This window comes from Oryx dammah, unplaced genomic scaffold, assembly GCF_014754425.2.
Source record: "Oryx dammah isolate SB20612 unplaced genomic scaffold, SCBI_Odam_1.1 HiC_scaffold_1, whole genome shotgun sequence".
Classification (NCBI taxonomy): domain Eukaryota; kingdom Metazoa; phylum Chordata; class Mammalia; order Artiodactyla; family Bovidae; genus Oryx; species Oryx dammah.
Genome location: NW_024070185.1, coordinates 5,902,432 through 5,918,638, shown reverse-complemented (window position 1 = coordinate 5,918,638; position 16,207 = coordinate 5,902,432).

Here is a 16,207-nt window from a genome sequence, read left to right as displayed (position 1 = left end):
GATCAAAAAAGCGACACATTGCATTCATAAATCCAGTCAGATCTACAAACTGCTCTGTGAATGCTATAAATTCATGTGATCATTCCATGTGACAAGAAAGTATATGTCAGGCTGACCTTCTAAATATCAAAACACTTCTAAATAACAAGACACTTTTCAGTAGCTAAAATATCTTATATTAAAATTGAGACCTTATAAATAGTAACCTGGTCCCATCACTTCATGGCAAATAGAAGAGAGAAAAAGTGGAAATAGTTACAGATTTATTTTCTTGGGCTTCAAAATCACTGCAGACAGTGCCTGTGGCCATGAAATAAAACGAAGCTTGCTCCTTGGAAGAAAAGTTATAAGCCTAGACAGTGCATTAAAAAGCAGAGATGTCACTTTGCTGACAAAGGTCCAGATAGTCAAAGCTATGGTTTTTCCAGTAGTCATGTACAGATGTGAGAGTTGGACTGTAAAAAAGGTTGAGCGCCAAAGAACTGATGCTTTCCGACTGTGGTGTTGGAAAAGACTCTTTAGAGTCCCTTGGACTACAAGGAGATCAAACCAGTCAATCCTAAAGGAAATCAACCCTGAATCTTCATTGAAAGGATCGATGCTGAAGCTGAAGCTCCAATACTTTGACCACCTGATGTCAAGAGAACAGACATGTTGGAAAAGACCCTGATGCTGGGAAAGATTGAAGGCAAAAGGAGAACAGGGCAGCAGAGGATGAGTTGGTTTGATGGCATCACCGATTCAATGCACAGAATTTGAGCAAACTCTGGGAGATAGCAGAGGATAGGGGAGCCTGGCATAGTACAATCCATGGGATCACAGAGTTAGACATGACTTAGCAACTGAGCAACAACAACTTGATCTTATAAACAACTGGCTTCGGATTCCACACATCTATCAAACTATTCGGTGTTTTTCTCAAGTATATATTTTCTTTGGCACAATAGATAAGTACCCTTCTAAACACAGCCCTGAAAGTAAATGTAAGGTGGGAGCTGGCGGTACATTTGCAGAGAGAGGAGTTTCCCAGGTTATATCATGGTCAGCTCTAATACAGTTGCATAGAACTAAAGACTCACAGAGCCGGAAGACTAAGATGAACACAATGTATTTTTACAAGCAAGGTACTCAAGAAAGAGGAGTTCTTGAAGCAAGAGTACTGGAGTGGTTTGCCATTCCCTCCTCCAGTGGAAAAGATCCTGATGCTGAGAAAGATTGAAGACAAAAGGAGAAGAGGGTGGCAAACGATGAGATGGCTGGATAGCATCACTGATTCAATGGACATGAACTTGGGCAAATTCCAGGAGATAGTGAGGGACGGGGAGGCCTGGCGTCCTGCAGTCCATGGGGTCACAAAGAGTTGGACATGACGACTCAGAAACCTAACAACAACTGTAACAAGAAAGAGCGCTCTTTTACCTTGTTCTGTTACTTTCTGCCTGCAGAAGTCTCCCCCAGCCCCCTGGGAATGTATTCTGTATCTCATGGCACCTCAGTGCAACACTTCTTGTATTCACGCTTAGCTCTGTACACCGTTGTTGCCTAAGAATTCTTCTGTTTCCCCCAGGAGACTATACAGGGATTGAGAACACAGGCTGCCTTTTGTTCCATTTTGTCCTCGAGACCAGCAACAGTGCCTAGAACATAGCAGGAGCACAATAAATATCAGTGATATTTGCCTTGTTTCATGGTCTTTGGCAAGTGGCCTAAACTCTCTGAGTGTTGGTTTGCTTGTGGGTAAAATGAAGGTAATTATAATCCTTACTTCACTGGCTTGTTATGAGGATTCAAGTCCCATAAATGCTACTGTTGTTGCTGTTGATAACCGTGGCCCAGTCGGCAATCATTATTCACTGATTAGAAGCCATCAGACCCAAAGCGAGCTATTTATAGGTGGAGGAATCACAAGAGAATATTTCACAACAGCTCCAAGTCTGTTCTCAAAATAAGCCACAGAGGAGACCTAACTATTCAGACAGCCCTCCTCCTCTCCTGGCATCTCTGACCCACTACACCCTGGACATTATTAGAATTTTTTGAATACATGTCAACTTATTTATACATTTATATCTAGTCCTTACTGTTCACTTTTGTAACAAGCCATCAGCCAAATTTATTAGGAATCAAATAATGTAGTTTTAGTTTATGCTATGAGTTGAGATACTTTATCACACTTTGTAATATACAATGAAGATAAAAGACTCTGGTCCCTTTTCTACTTATTTTAATAAACCTCTCTGCTCCAGAGTATTGGCATTGGTCATTTCTCTTTTTAATATGCCAAGTCTGCTCCTGACTAAATCATGTCCTCTATCCTGAGATGTTAGTCAATAAAGTAAGCATATTCTTAGAAGCAATTTATAATGTATATATAGATTAAACTGTATCATTAAAAAGTCATTCTTGTGCTTAGGCTACTTATGGAAATCAAGAATCATAATACCCTTTCATGTCATAATTTTAAAGACATAATTTCAAAACACACACATAGATGGGAAAGAGCAAGTATTCATGAACTTCCAGTGGGCAAATCAAACCTCTTTTTAACCAAAAAGAAAAAAAAAAGAAATCTTTGGAAAGTATTTCTGAGGTGCCAGAAGGATTCTGGAAGATAATACTCTTAAGATGATAGTAGAGATAAACAGAGAAGTAAAACTATAGCTATACATATAATACCAAAGCAACCCCTGAAGAAAAGAAATGCTTTTTTTTTAAGTCACACTGTTCAAAGATACATTATTTAATTAGCAAAGGCAATGCTATTCTTCTGATTAGTTTTTGTTTTTTGCTTTGGGTTTGGTTTTTTTTTTTTTGGGGGGGGGTGGAGAAAAAAGCTCATCAGCTAGAATTTAAATGTATTGCATTGAATAAAGGTATTTGACATTTTCCAACTACTAAATTAAATTGACATAAAAATTGAAGTTATTTAAACCATTAATTGGAGAAGGCAATGGCACCCCACTCCAGTACTCTTGCCTGGAAAATCCCATGGACGGAAGAGCCTGGTGGGCTGCAGTCCATGGGGTCGCTAAGAGTCGGACACGACGGAGTGACTTCCTTTTGACTTTTCACTTTCATGCGTTGGAGAAGGAAATGGCAACCCACTCCAGTGTTCTTGCCTAGAGAATCCCAGGGACGGGGGAGCCTGGTGGGCTGCCGTCTATGGGGTCACAGAGTCAGACACGACTGAAGCGACTTAGCAGCAGCAGCAGCAGAACCATTAACTGGGCTTCCCAGATGACACAGCGGTAAAGCATGTGCCTGTAATGCAGGAGACCAGGGCTCAATCCCTGGGTGGGAAAGGTCCCCTGGAGGAGAGCACGGCACCCTACTCCAGTATTCTTGCCTGGGAAATCCCATGGACAGAGGTGCTTGGTGCGCTATAGTCCATGGGGTCTCAAAAGAGTTGTACATGACTGAGCATACACACACAGAACAATTAACTGTGTAATTAGATCTTATATTGGTTTGAAGCTGTTTTTAGAAACATTAATTTGAGGGCTTTTTAAAATCTTCAATAAAAAATATTATTTCAAAATGCCCAGAATGTATTTAAACATGGAGTAAGACGTTACTTTGCCAACAAAGGTCTGTCTGGTCAAGGCTATGGTTTTTCCAGTGGTCATGTATGGATGTGAGAGTTGGACTACGAAGAAAGCTGAGCGCCGAAGAACTGATGCTTTTGAACTGTGGTGTTGGAGAAGACTCTTGAGAGTCCCTTGGACTGCAAGGACATTCAACCAGTCCATCCTAAAGGAGATCAGTCCTGGGTGTTCATTCGGAGGACTGATGTTGAAGCTGAAACTCCAATACATTGGCCACCTGAAGCAAAGAACTGACTCATTTGGAAAGATCATGATGCTGTGAAAGATTGAAGGCAGGAGGAGAAGGGGACGACAGAGGATGAGATGGCTGGATGGCATCACTGACTCGATGGACGTGAGTTTGAGTAAACTCTGGGAGTTGGTGATGGACAGGGAGGCCTGGTGTGCTGCAGTCCATGGAGTTGAAAAGAGTCGGACACGACTGAGAGACTGAACTGAACTGAACTGAACTGAAATTCTCTGCTTCCAGAAAGACTAAAAAAAAAAACAAAAAAAAAAATCAGAAAACTGAAGCCATTTTGTTGGAAATATGTTGATAATGTCAAATACACAAAGGTGAGCTTGTTACCTAAATCACATATTCCATTCTTAGCAGAGATTATAATCCTAAATCTTTCCTCTCAACAAGTTCTTAGGAAATTATAAACAAGGGTCTAGTTAATTTGACACAAAGTAAAATGTCACAATTTATTGTCAGTGATCACAACCTGGGCATCTCAACAGTGACATGTTAAATGTATCGCTTCTTGAATTATTGCCAGTTAACATTCATTTTGTGACATATGAATATCACCATGGAAACTCAGAACCTTTCATCCATTTATGTCTCATGTTAATTCTCCCAAGTTTTATTACAGGTATCAGCATTGCTCCCCATTAGGGGTTGTCATGCAATGTTTTATTTTGATATTTTACTTCACTGATTTTCATCACAGTTTCCTATCTTGGATCCAGACCCTATGACTGCATTCATAAACTTGCATATAATATGCATGTGAAGTCATGTTTCCTACTTGGACACGTTAGCAAAATTCCATCTGTCTGCTCCTTTTTAAACTGTTAAGTTTTCCAAACTGAAAAGAGAATTGGTTTACAATTACCTACTGTGACTTTTCATCAGAATAACATTTTAAGTTGTGTATAATATTGTTCCATATCCTCCCTTGCCTGAGGAGTTTAAAACAGTTCACACACCCAGATATTTTTACAATAAACCCAACATATGAAAGCATTTTAAAGTTGAAAGGAATTCTTAGAGATGTTTCTAGCCTAATCCCACCATTTTTCAGATAAGAAAGCTCAGCTAAAAATAATGATTGGAGAAGCAAGATGGGTGAGAACTCCAGGACCAAACTCCCTGAGTTCAAGACTGCTTCGCCTAGTGCTGGGTGCGGGATATTTGGTGACTGACTTCACCTCTCTGTGCCTTTGTTTCTATGTCATAAAATTTCTGTGAGAATTAAACGAACTAATACATTCATTACCATGAAGAACAACAGTTCTTGCCCATTTTTATAAGTTTTTAAGCTTTTTTTTTTTTTAATGTGGACCACATTTGAAGTCTTTACTGAATTTATTACAATGCTGCTCCTGTTTTACATATTGGTTTTCTGGCCTCCAGACATACGGGATTTTAGCTCCCCAACCAAGGATCGAACCCACACCCCCTGCACTAGAAGTCTTAACCACTGGACCACCAGGGAGGTCCCTCCATAATCTAAATGAAGAGATGGTTTCGTTTCTGAGTCATATCTGACTCTTGTGACCCCAGGGACTATAGTCTGCCAGGCTTCTCTGTCCACGGAATTTCCCAGGCAAGAATACTGGAGTGAGTTGCCATTTCCTACTCAAGAGGAGCTTCCTGATCCAGGGATAGAACCTGGATTTCCTGCATTGCAGGCAGTATCCTTATTGACCGAGCCACCAGGGAAGCCTCTAAAGGGGATTTTCTCAAATACCTTCAACTAGGACCTAAGAAGATGAGGTAGAGCAGTGAAGCCCAGATCCTTTCTCTGCTTTTTGCATCCTGGGATCGGCTGCCCACAGAACACTCAACTTCTACTCTGTTCTATTCATCTTAGGTTGCCATTTAGCGGCAAATCTGGATGCTGATGTTCATGGAATTCCAGAGTTTGGTGTTTGAAGCCTGTTGTTGCCACATTGTCTGGTGACAGCTTCATTAGCGGTAAAGGGGCTTCTCCTTGTGACCAGTTTTGTTTTCTCGCTCATCTAGTTCAGAACTCTGGCAAGAAAACCCACACACAAAGCACATAACTCACAGAGTTTCCAGAAAAGACATTCAATAAACACTGGCTGTTTCTACCATTATTTGTCTTGCCCCAAGTTCAGTTCAGTTCAGTCGCTCAGTCGTGTCTGACTCTTTGCGACCCCATGAATCCCAGCACGCCAGGCCTCACTGTCCATCACCAACTCCTGGAGTTTACCCAACTCATGTCCAGTGAATCAGGGATGCCATCCAGCCATCTCATCCTCTGTTGTCCCCTTCTCCTCCTGCCCTCAATCTTTCCCAGCATCAGGGTCTTTTCAAATGAGTCAGTTCTTTGCATCAGATGGCCAAAGTACTGGAGTTTCAGCTTCAACATCAGTCCTTCCAATGAACATCCAGGACTGATCTCCTTTAGAATGGACTGATTGGATCTTCTTGCAGTCCAAGGGACTCTTAAGAGTCTTCTCCAACACCACAGTTCAAAAGCATCAATTCTTTGGCACTCAGCTTTCTTTGTAGTCCAACTCTCACATCCATACATGACTACTGGAAAAACCATAGCCTTAACTAGATGGACCATTGTTGACAAAGTAATGTGTCTGCTTTTTAAAGTGTCTGCTGTCTAGGTTGGTCATAACTTTTCTTCCAAGGAGTAAGCGTCTTTTAATTTCATGGCTGCAGTCACCATCTACAGTGATTTTGGAGCCACAAAAAATAAAGTCAGCCACTGTTTCCACTGTTTCCCCATCTATTTCCCATGAAGCGATGGGACCAGATGCCATGATCTTCGTTTTCTGAATGTTGAACTTTAAGCCAACTTTTTCACTCTCCTCTTTCACTTTCATCAAGAGGCTCTTTAGTTCTTCTTCACTTTCTGCCATAAGGGTGGTGTCATCTGCATATCTGACATTATTGATATTTCTCCCAGCAATCTTGATTACAGCTTGTGCTTCTTCCAGCCCAGAGTTTCTCATGATGTGCTCTGCATATAAGTTAAATAAGCAGGGTGACAACATACTTCTTTCCCAATTTGGAACCAGTCTGTTGTTCCATGTCCAGTTATAACTGTTGCTTCCTGACCTGCATACAGATTTCTCAAGAGGCAGGTCGGGTGATCTGGTATTCCCATTTCTTTCAGAATTTCCACAGTTTATTGTGAACCACACAATCTATTGCATCAGTGTCAAAATTAATATCACAACCCAGAGCCCTTGCACTAAGATTTCATCTGTGGACAGAAAAAAAAAATAGCTTTGATTATTTAATACCATGAATGTGTTAGTTGCTCAGTCCTGTCTGACTCTGCCACCACGTGGACTGCAGCCCACCAGGCTGCTCTGTCCATGGGATTCTCCAGGCAAGAATACTGGAGTGAGTAGTCATTCTCTTCTCCATGGAATCTCCCTAAAACAAGGATTGAACCCAGGTCTCCTGCATTGCAGGTAGATTCTTTATGGTCTGCTTCTGCTGCTGCTGCTAAGTCACTTCAGTCGTGTCTGACTCTGTGTGACCCCATAGACAGCAGCCCACCAGGCTCCCCCATCCCTGGGATTCTCCAGGCAAGAACACTGGAGTGGGTTGCCATTTCCTTCTCCAATGCATGAAAGTGAAAAGTGAAAATGATGTCACTCAGTTGTGTCTGACTCTTCACGACCCCATGGACTGCAGCCTACCAGGCTCCTCCATCCATGGGAATTTCCAGGCAAGAGTAATGGAGTGGGGTGTCATTGACTTCTCCAAGCCACCATTTAATACCATAAGAGCATATAATTATTTCTGTTTCACAGCTCTTCAGATCCAATTAACAACTATGCCCTTCCCTGAGGCAAACATGGGCCGTAATTATTTATTAACATTCCTTTAGTCCTGTGATTCAAATAATAGAAATGTATATTCTTACATAAAATATTTAAATCATACTTTGATATTTTGACATGCAAAAATATGGAAGTAAATAAAATAGCCACACATTTCATTTCTCAGATGAAAATATTGCATTTCTTAGACTTAAGATTTCAGTTTGTAAAGTCTACATTGCTTGTCTTTATAACTTTTGAGGCTATAATTTTCTACTTAAGTTTACTATGTGCCACTTTACACAATTACCCACTTATATGTGCACTCTACTTAATACCATACACATAGCTGGAATTTTTTAATTTTTAGGAACTTTCCTTTTCTGATTTCATAGTTTAATAAAAATGACTATGAACGTTTTTGCAGCAGAACTCTGAATAACAGATTTTCAGTTTCTTTAGAACAATTCTGGGATCTTCCATGTCAGTAACCTACTGAAAACCTCAATGTCTTCCTCTCGTGTGTGGAATTAAATCCTTTAAAGCCCACCATGAGTTGGCACTGCCTCCTTCCTGACCTCACCTCCCGGGAGCCCCCTCTCCCATCACTCAGGGTGTCCCAGCCACAGTGACCTTCTCATTGTGCCAGGACATGTCATGGGTACCCCCCATCCCCAGCACTTGAACGTGTCCCTTCTTTTCCTCTGGCAGGAACTCTCTCCTGGCAAATGTTTGCTTGGTTCTGTCCCTCACTTCACTCAGTTCTCTGCTCAAATGCCATGTCCTGAGAGAGACCCTTCCTCAATATCTTCTCTCAGATACCCCCATGCTCGTGCTCCGTCTCTCCTTACTATTTCATTTTCTTCATAGCCCTTATCACTACTTAAAAATATGTACCTATTGGCTGTTTACTTTTTTATGATCTGCCCCTCATTCTAGGAGGTAAGATCTACAAAACTAGAAATGTAATCTACTTTATTCCTGTATCTCAGGCGCCTGACAGATGTCAGACACTCAAAAATGCATCGAATTAATAAATAACAAATAAAGCTTGGTGTGCCAATACTCAGCACCATCCTTGGTTTATAGTGAACTGAATAAACGATAGTTGAATGAATAAAATATTTCATTCAACAAAAAATACATGGCACCCAGAACAAAAGGCATGACATACCTGTCTTCAGACACCTTAGAAACTTACTGCAGAGAGAATAATTACATGCACAGAAAACTTTTAAATACTACATAACACGGTGTGAAGCTGCATGGAATCAGTTCCACAATAACTGTGTCTATATCACCGATGCAGCTAATAAGTGCATGGCTGCCCAGGAGGTAGAGTTTGATGAAGGCAGACGTTCTCAGCAGGTTTCGCTATGTAGCAATTTGAGGTGGATATTGAAAGACTTGTGGGTCAGCCCTCTGTGATGACCTAGAGGAGTAGGATAGGGCGAGAGGGAAGAAGGAACAAGAGCAGGGGGCTATATGTATCATATAGCTGATTCACTTTGTTGTATAGCAGAAACTAATACAACATTGTAAAGCAACTATATTCCAATTTGAAAAAAAAAAAAAAAAACAAGAGTTGTGAATTTCAGGTCAGGACATTAGGGAAGAGATCATCAAAAATAGGAAGAAAAAAGTCAGTCCATAATGGAGTTGTATTTTTTCTTTTCTTCTTTTTTTATTGAAGTACAGTTACTGTAGAATATTATGGAAATTAAAGGTGTACAATATAGTGATTCACAATTTTTTAGTTACACTCCATTTATCAGTCAGTTCAGTCGCTCAGTCATGTTCAACTCTTTGTGACCCCATGGACCACAGCACGCCAGGCCTCCCTGTCCATCACCAACTCCCAGAGTTTACCCAAACTCATGTCCATCGAGTTGGTGATGCCATCCAACCATCTCATCCTCTGTCGTCCCCTTCTCTTCCTGCCCTCAATCTTTCCCAGCATCCGGGTTTTTTCCAATGAGTCAGCTCTTTGCATCGGGTGAAGTTTCAGCTTCAACATCAGTCCTTTCAATGAACACTCAGGGTTGATCTGATGGACTGGTTGGATCTCCTTGCAGTCCAAGGGACTCACAAGAGTCTTCTCCAACACCACAGTTCAAAAGCATCAATTCTTCGGTGCTCAGCTTTCTTCACAGTCCAACTCTCACATTCATACATGACTACTACTGGAAAAACCATAGCCTTGACCAGATGAACCTCTGTTGGCAAAGTAATGTTTCTGCTTTTTAATATGCTGTCTAGGTTGGTCATAACTTTCCTTCCAAGGAGTAAGCGTCTTTTAATTTCATGGCTGCAGTCACCATCTGCAGTGATTTTGGAACCCAAAAAAATAAAGTCAGCCACTGTTTCCACTGTTTCCCCATCTATTTCCCATGAAGTGATGGGACCAGATGCCATGATCTTCGTTTTCTGAATGTTGAGCTTTAAGCCAACTTTTTCACTCTCCTCTTTCACTTTCATCAAGAGGCTCTTTAGTTTTTCTTCACTTTCTGCCATAAGGGTGACGTCATCGGCATATCTGAGATTATTATTTCTCCCCGCAATCTTGATTCCAGCTTGTGCTTCATTCAGCCCGGCGTTGCTCATGATGTGCTCTACATATAAGGTAAATAAGCAGGATGACAATATACAGCCTTGATATACTCCTTTCCCAATTTGGAATCAGTTTGATGTTCCATGTCCAGTTCTAACTGTTGCTTCCTGACCTGCATACAGGTTTCTCAAGAGGCAAGTCAGGTGGTCTGGTATTCCCATCTCTTTCAGAATTTTCCATAGTTTATTGAGATCCACACAGTCAAAGGCTTTGGCATAGTCAATAAAACAGAAATAGATGTTTTTCTGGAACTCTCTTGCTTTGTTGATGATCCAGCGGATGTTGGCAATTTGATCTCTGGTTCTTCTGCCTTTTCTAAAACCAGCTTGAACATCAGGAAGTTCACAGTTCATGTATTGCTGAAGCCTGGCTTGGAGAATTTTGAGCATTACTTTACTAGCATGTGAGATGAGTGCAATTGTGCGGTAGTGTAAACATTCTTTGGCATTGCCTCTCTTTGGGATTGGAATGAAAACTGACCTTTTCCAGTCCTGTGGCCACTGCTGAGTTTTCCCAATTTGCTGGTATATTGAGTGCAGCACTTTCACAGCATCATCTTTTATGATTTGAAAGAGCTCAACTGGAATTCTATCAGCTCCACTAGCTTTGTAGTGATGCTTCCTAAGGCCCACTTGACTTCACATTCCAGGATGTCTGGCTCTAGGTGAGTGATTGCACCATCGTGATTATCTGGGTTGTGAAGCTCTTTTTTGTACAGTTCTTCTGGGTATTCTTGCCACCTCTTCTTAATATCTTCTGCTTCTGTAAGGTCCATACCATTTCTGTCCTTTATCAAGCCCATCTTTGCATGAAATGTTCCCTTGGTATCTCTAATTTTCTTGAAAAGATCTCTAGTCTTTTCCCATTCTAATATTTCCCTCTGTTTCTTTGCACTGATGACTGAGGAAGGCTTTCTTATCTCTCCTTCCTATTCTTTGGAACTCTGCATTCAAATGGGTGTATCTTTCCTTCTCTCTTTTGCTTTTCACTTCTCTTCTTTTCACAGCTATTTGTAAGGCCTCCTCAGACAATCATTTTGCTTTTATAGCCATTTTGCTATTATACTCCATTTATAGTTATTACAAAATATTGGGTATATTCTCCATGTTGCATAGTATAGCCTCATTGTTTATTTTATACATGGTAGTTTGTACCTCTTAACCCCCTTCCCCTGTGTTGCCTCTCCCCTCCCCACTGTTAACTACCAGATTGTTCTCTATCTCTGTGATCCTGCTTCTTTTCTGTTACATTTCCTAGTTTGTTGGAGTTGTACTTTCTTAATGCATTTTTTCTAGTGGAAATTTTCCAATTTAAGCACATAGTGAATATTAAATTGCATATCCCTGGCAATGTTGAGATTCTCATGATTTGAAGTTTAGAAGTATGAAATAGAAACTGGTCATCTCAATTCATGCGCTAAGATGCAATTATTTTTACTTCAAGTAATTTAATCAAAAGTTAGCATGAGTGCTACTGAATTATACCTGTTTAAAAAATTAACATGCTTTTCGAAGAAAGGGTTTTAATATACTAAAGATAAAAGAAAGTCCTGGAGTGCCTTAACATGGCCATTTCCATAAAACATGCTTTTTATGATTACAAGTTACTGAAGATATTTTCAGAAATATTCAATCTCAGACACTCTCATTGTCTTATCCTGTACTTGAATATTAAGTGGCTTAAATAGATCCATGCTTGCTTGTAATTCAATGCAATAAAGTTGCTTATCAAAGAACAGTACCCTAATGACATGAAAGAATTAGTGTAGAGCCCTAAGTTTCAAAAGGCCTATACTTCAGTGAAAGGGTCAGGACAGTGTATAATGTTAAGAATTCATATTTCATATGCTCTATCCTCATAATGAACTTTTGAAGATGTCTGACATTCTTTACCAAGTTGGCATTGACATAGAATCAGCAGCACACACCACTGCCTTCCAAAAGGAGTGGATCAAACCCTGAGCAGAGACACTGTTGCAGTTAAGGGACACCACTCTCCCTCCACCAGCTCCAACAGAACCAGTCAAGGAAAACATAGCCCAGAGGTGCACAATATCTCTTGTAAAACTGAAAAAACAAAATCAATTGAAAAATGAATCTCTTATTTAACTGCAAGAATACATTAGTAAAATAATGTCACCACTCAAAAACTAGAGTATTTGTTTCTAATTTCTTTTTCCTCCTCTTGCAGGTGAATATTTTGAAGTTAGAAAAGTGAAATAAACTGTATTAAATAGAAATCCAGTATGTCTGCCTTAATTTGATGTTACAAAAGGTCAAGTGGAGAAAAAGAAGGAAAGAAAGAGAAAGGAAGGGAGGGAAAGAGGGAGGGAGGGAGGAAGGAAGAGAGAAAGGAAGGAAGGAGGGAGGAAAGAAAGAAAGAATGAAAAAAAGAAAATCAAATATGTACCAGGTGCCTTGAGCTCCACATTTCCAGAACTGGACTCTTGATCTTCCATCCACATTGGCTTCTCTTCCCACCTCCTCATCCTTTCTGGGGTCCCCTCCTTCCCTCCAGTCTTCAGGCCAAAACACTTGTCTTGACCTCAGTTCCCACAACCCACATCTAACCTGTCAGAGTCCTGCTGACTCTGCTTTCAAAATACAAAAGTGAAAGTGTTAGTCGCTCAGTCATGTCAGACTCTTTGTGACTCCATGTACTATAGCCCATCAGGCTCCTCTGTCCATGGAATTCTCCAGGCAAGAATACTGAAGTGGGTAGTCTCATTCCTTTCTCCAGGGGCTCTGCCCAACCAAGGGATTGAACCTGTGTCTCCTGCATTGCAGGTAGATTCTTTACTGTCTGAGCCACCAGGGAAGTCTCAAAATATAAAAGTATATCCAATACACCCAGTACTTCTTACCAACACTATCATCCTCTCTCTCACTCAGACCAGGGCAGCAGCCTTTCGGGTGTTCCCTCCTGCCTCCACCTCATCCCGTGTCTCTTCTCTACATAGCAACCAAAGGAGCCTTCTTATAACTGTTCAAAAAACCACTGTACTGAGAGTAAGCAGTTGTGACAGCAAAGAGAGAAACTGACCCAAGACTGTCCTCAAAGAGCTTCCAGGCCAGCTACTGGTGTTCTCAAGAAGGAAACAGCCAGAAAGGAAGTATTTGAACAGTCCTTCAGATAAAGTGGAATTTTCCTTCCAACCACAGTTCTTTCTTCACTGGACACATTTATAAACAAAAGCTCTGATTATCCCAACGTTCTCGAATTTTCTGAGAACAGTGAGAGTCCTAGATGCTCTTTGCTTTGAAACTTTCCATTGGAAACTGTTGTGATTTTTTTTTTAATTGGAGTTAGTTTCAGCACCTCCTCCACTTCTCAACTGCAGGATGCCAGCAGGGCAGCCAGCCTCTGAGATTCAATTTTTCAAACAAGATGAGACTTGGCAGGGCCTGCCCTGTCTGACCCACAGGACCACTGCCAGAGTTAACTGAGATTCCAATTGTCATGTACAGATGTGACAGCTGGACCATAAAGAAAGCTGACCACCAAAGAATTGATGCTTTTGAACTGCGGTGTTGGAGAAGACTCTTGAGAGTCCCTTGGACTGCAAGGAGGTCCAACCAGTCCATCCTAAAGGAAATCAACCCTGAATATTCACTGGAAGGATTGATGCTGAAGCTGAAGCTCCAGTACTTTGGCCACCTGTTGCAAAGAGCCAACTTACTGGAAAAGACCCTGATGCTGGGAAAGATTGAGGACAGGAGAAGAAGTGAGCCAAAGAGGATGAGATGGTTCGATGGCATCACTGATTCAACGGACATGAGTTTGGGCAAATTCTGGGAGATAGTCTCTGCCTGCTGAACTCTGGACCCTAAACTTCCTGGAGGAGGAACCAATGCCCACCATCCTCAATGCTACATTCTTCAAGGCACCCAGCCCACTGTCCACACCCAACATACTTGTTTTGAAAGAGCAGCTGAATTAAACAGAGAAGAGGAAGAAGGCCTTCGAGGGCCTTATGCCAGACACATCTCAACTTCAACACCTAGTCAGCTTGCCCCATCCCTCAGGTTAGTCCTGGATTATCACCCTCCGTGTTCATTGCCATCCAAGTTCATCACTCCATAGCACCTCAAGCCCTCACTGTCTTCTCCCTCTCTCTATTCTCACCAGTGAATACTGCTTTCCCAAAATAGTCTGTAAGTTTCCAGAATATAGTCTATAATTTTGATTTCTTTTGTATCCCTCATAATGCACTTTTTTTTTTTTTTTTGGCCTTTCCACAAGGCATATGGGATCTTAGTTCCCCAACCAAGGATCCAGCCTGTGCCATCTGCCTTGTTAAAGACACAGTCTTAACCAGTGGACAGCCAGGGAAGTCCCCTTCATAAGGCCCTTTAAATAGGGAAACCTAACACTGAGTCTGCCCTTGGCCAAGGGTTCTCTAAAATGGCATGAGAGCTACAGGGGCTGACAAAAGGGTTCAAAATAACTTATCAGAAATAATTCACATAACTGTTGAATACATAATGTCTGTGACTCATACCTCGTTTCAATTATGAGCCCTCAACAGCACATAAACAAATATCTTTCAGGTCCTGAATCACACTCCTGATAATTCAGCCACATAATTCTTTGCTGAAACAGAAATGCCCCTCATCCAAAAAATATCTGACACAGCAAAAACATAAAGTGCTTTAGAAAACATTCTAAATCGACTTCAGCACTCTAGAATGTTTGCTGTAGATGCAATTGCCACTTGGGACTTCTGCCATTGGGACCATTTCTCCATCTTTAATTCAGGTTTGATATTCTCCTCTGTTATGAAATTATAGATGTGGTTTTCTGAAAAACCCAGTTTTCAGAAAATTAGAGACAAGAAACAGCACAAAATTCTGATAACAATGTATTTCTAGCAAAAACTTTGGTTTCAGCATAATTTGTGTGTTTAATTATCTAATTATTTCAATGCAATTATATCTGGGGGCCTCCCAGTTGGCTCACTGGTGGAGAATTCACCTGCCAATGCAGGAAGATGCAGGAGCTGTGGGTTCAATCCCTGGGTCAGGAAGATCCCCTGGAGAAGGAAATGGCAACCCACTCCAGTATTCTTACCTGGAAAATTCCATGGACAGAGAAGCCTGGCTAGCTGCAGTCCAAGGGTCACAAAAAGTCTGACACAACTAAGCAACTGAGCACACACGCAACTATATTTTGTGTTGACTTTTTGAAAATCCTTCGTTATTTGCATATCTTCCAACCCCCACTGAAAGAAATACAAGTGATTAATATTTTACTAGTCAAGCTAACTTTGGAATTGATGGCAACGTGTGAACTAAAATCCTACCTAAATGTGAAGAAACTCTTCTAAAACTGCAATTTGGAACTTTGAAAATGTATTGAGAACTTTATGACATTCCTGGGTGGTTTGTCTCCTTTCAGTTTCCCACAAATATACACCTTTGAAATAGAAAATGATTCTGCTTAATCTGCCCTGGCTGATCTGGCTTCCTTAGAAAGCTTTTAGAAAGGAATGAAGAGGCTTAAGCACACTTTGGGTTCATCTGGCCTGATCTACAACATTTAAAAGAATATTTAATTTTTTGCATCCTTGTCTTAAGTTAGATGCTGTGGAAATACTCAAAGATCAAAAAGTAAAACTGCTCAACGTAAGAAGTAATAAGTTCTAAGAGTCTTTTTGTTTTCAGTAAAGGTCAAAATCTCAAGTTCAACACATGATCCTCTATGGAAGAAAGGAATACAAATGTGTATAAACACGGTGACAAAGAATCCCAAGGCTGTTCCATCGTGAGACTGATTAGAATGTGACATGTTTGAACTCCACACACTTGCTGAACTTCCGGACAGCTCTACCAGTCATAATTAACCACTAACGAAATTTTACTAGGAAAAAAATTACAAGCTAGAGTTGGAATCTCTTTAAGTCTGAGGGAGCAAGTGCCATGAGAATGATTGCCATCCTATAGGAGAGACTACCACAGAAAGGCTCCAA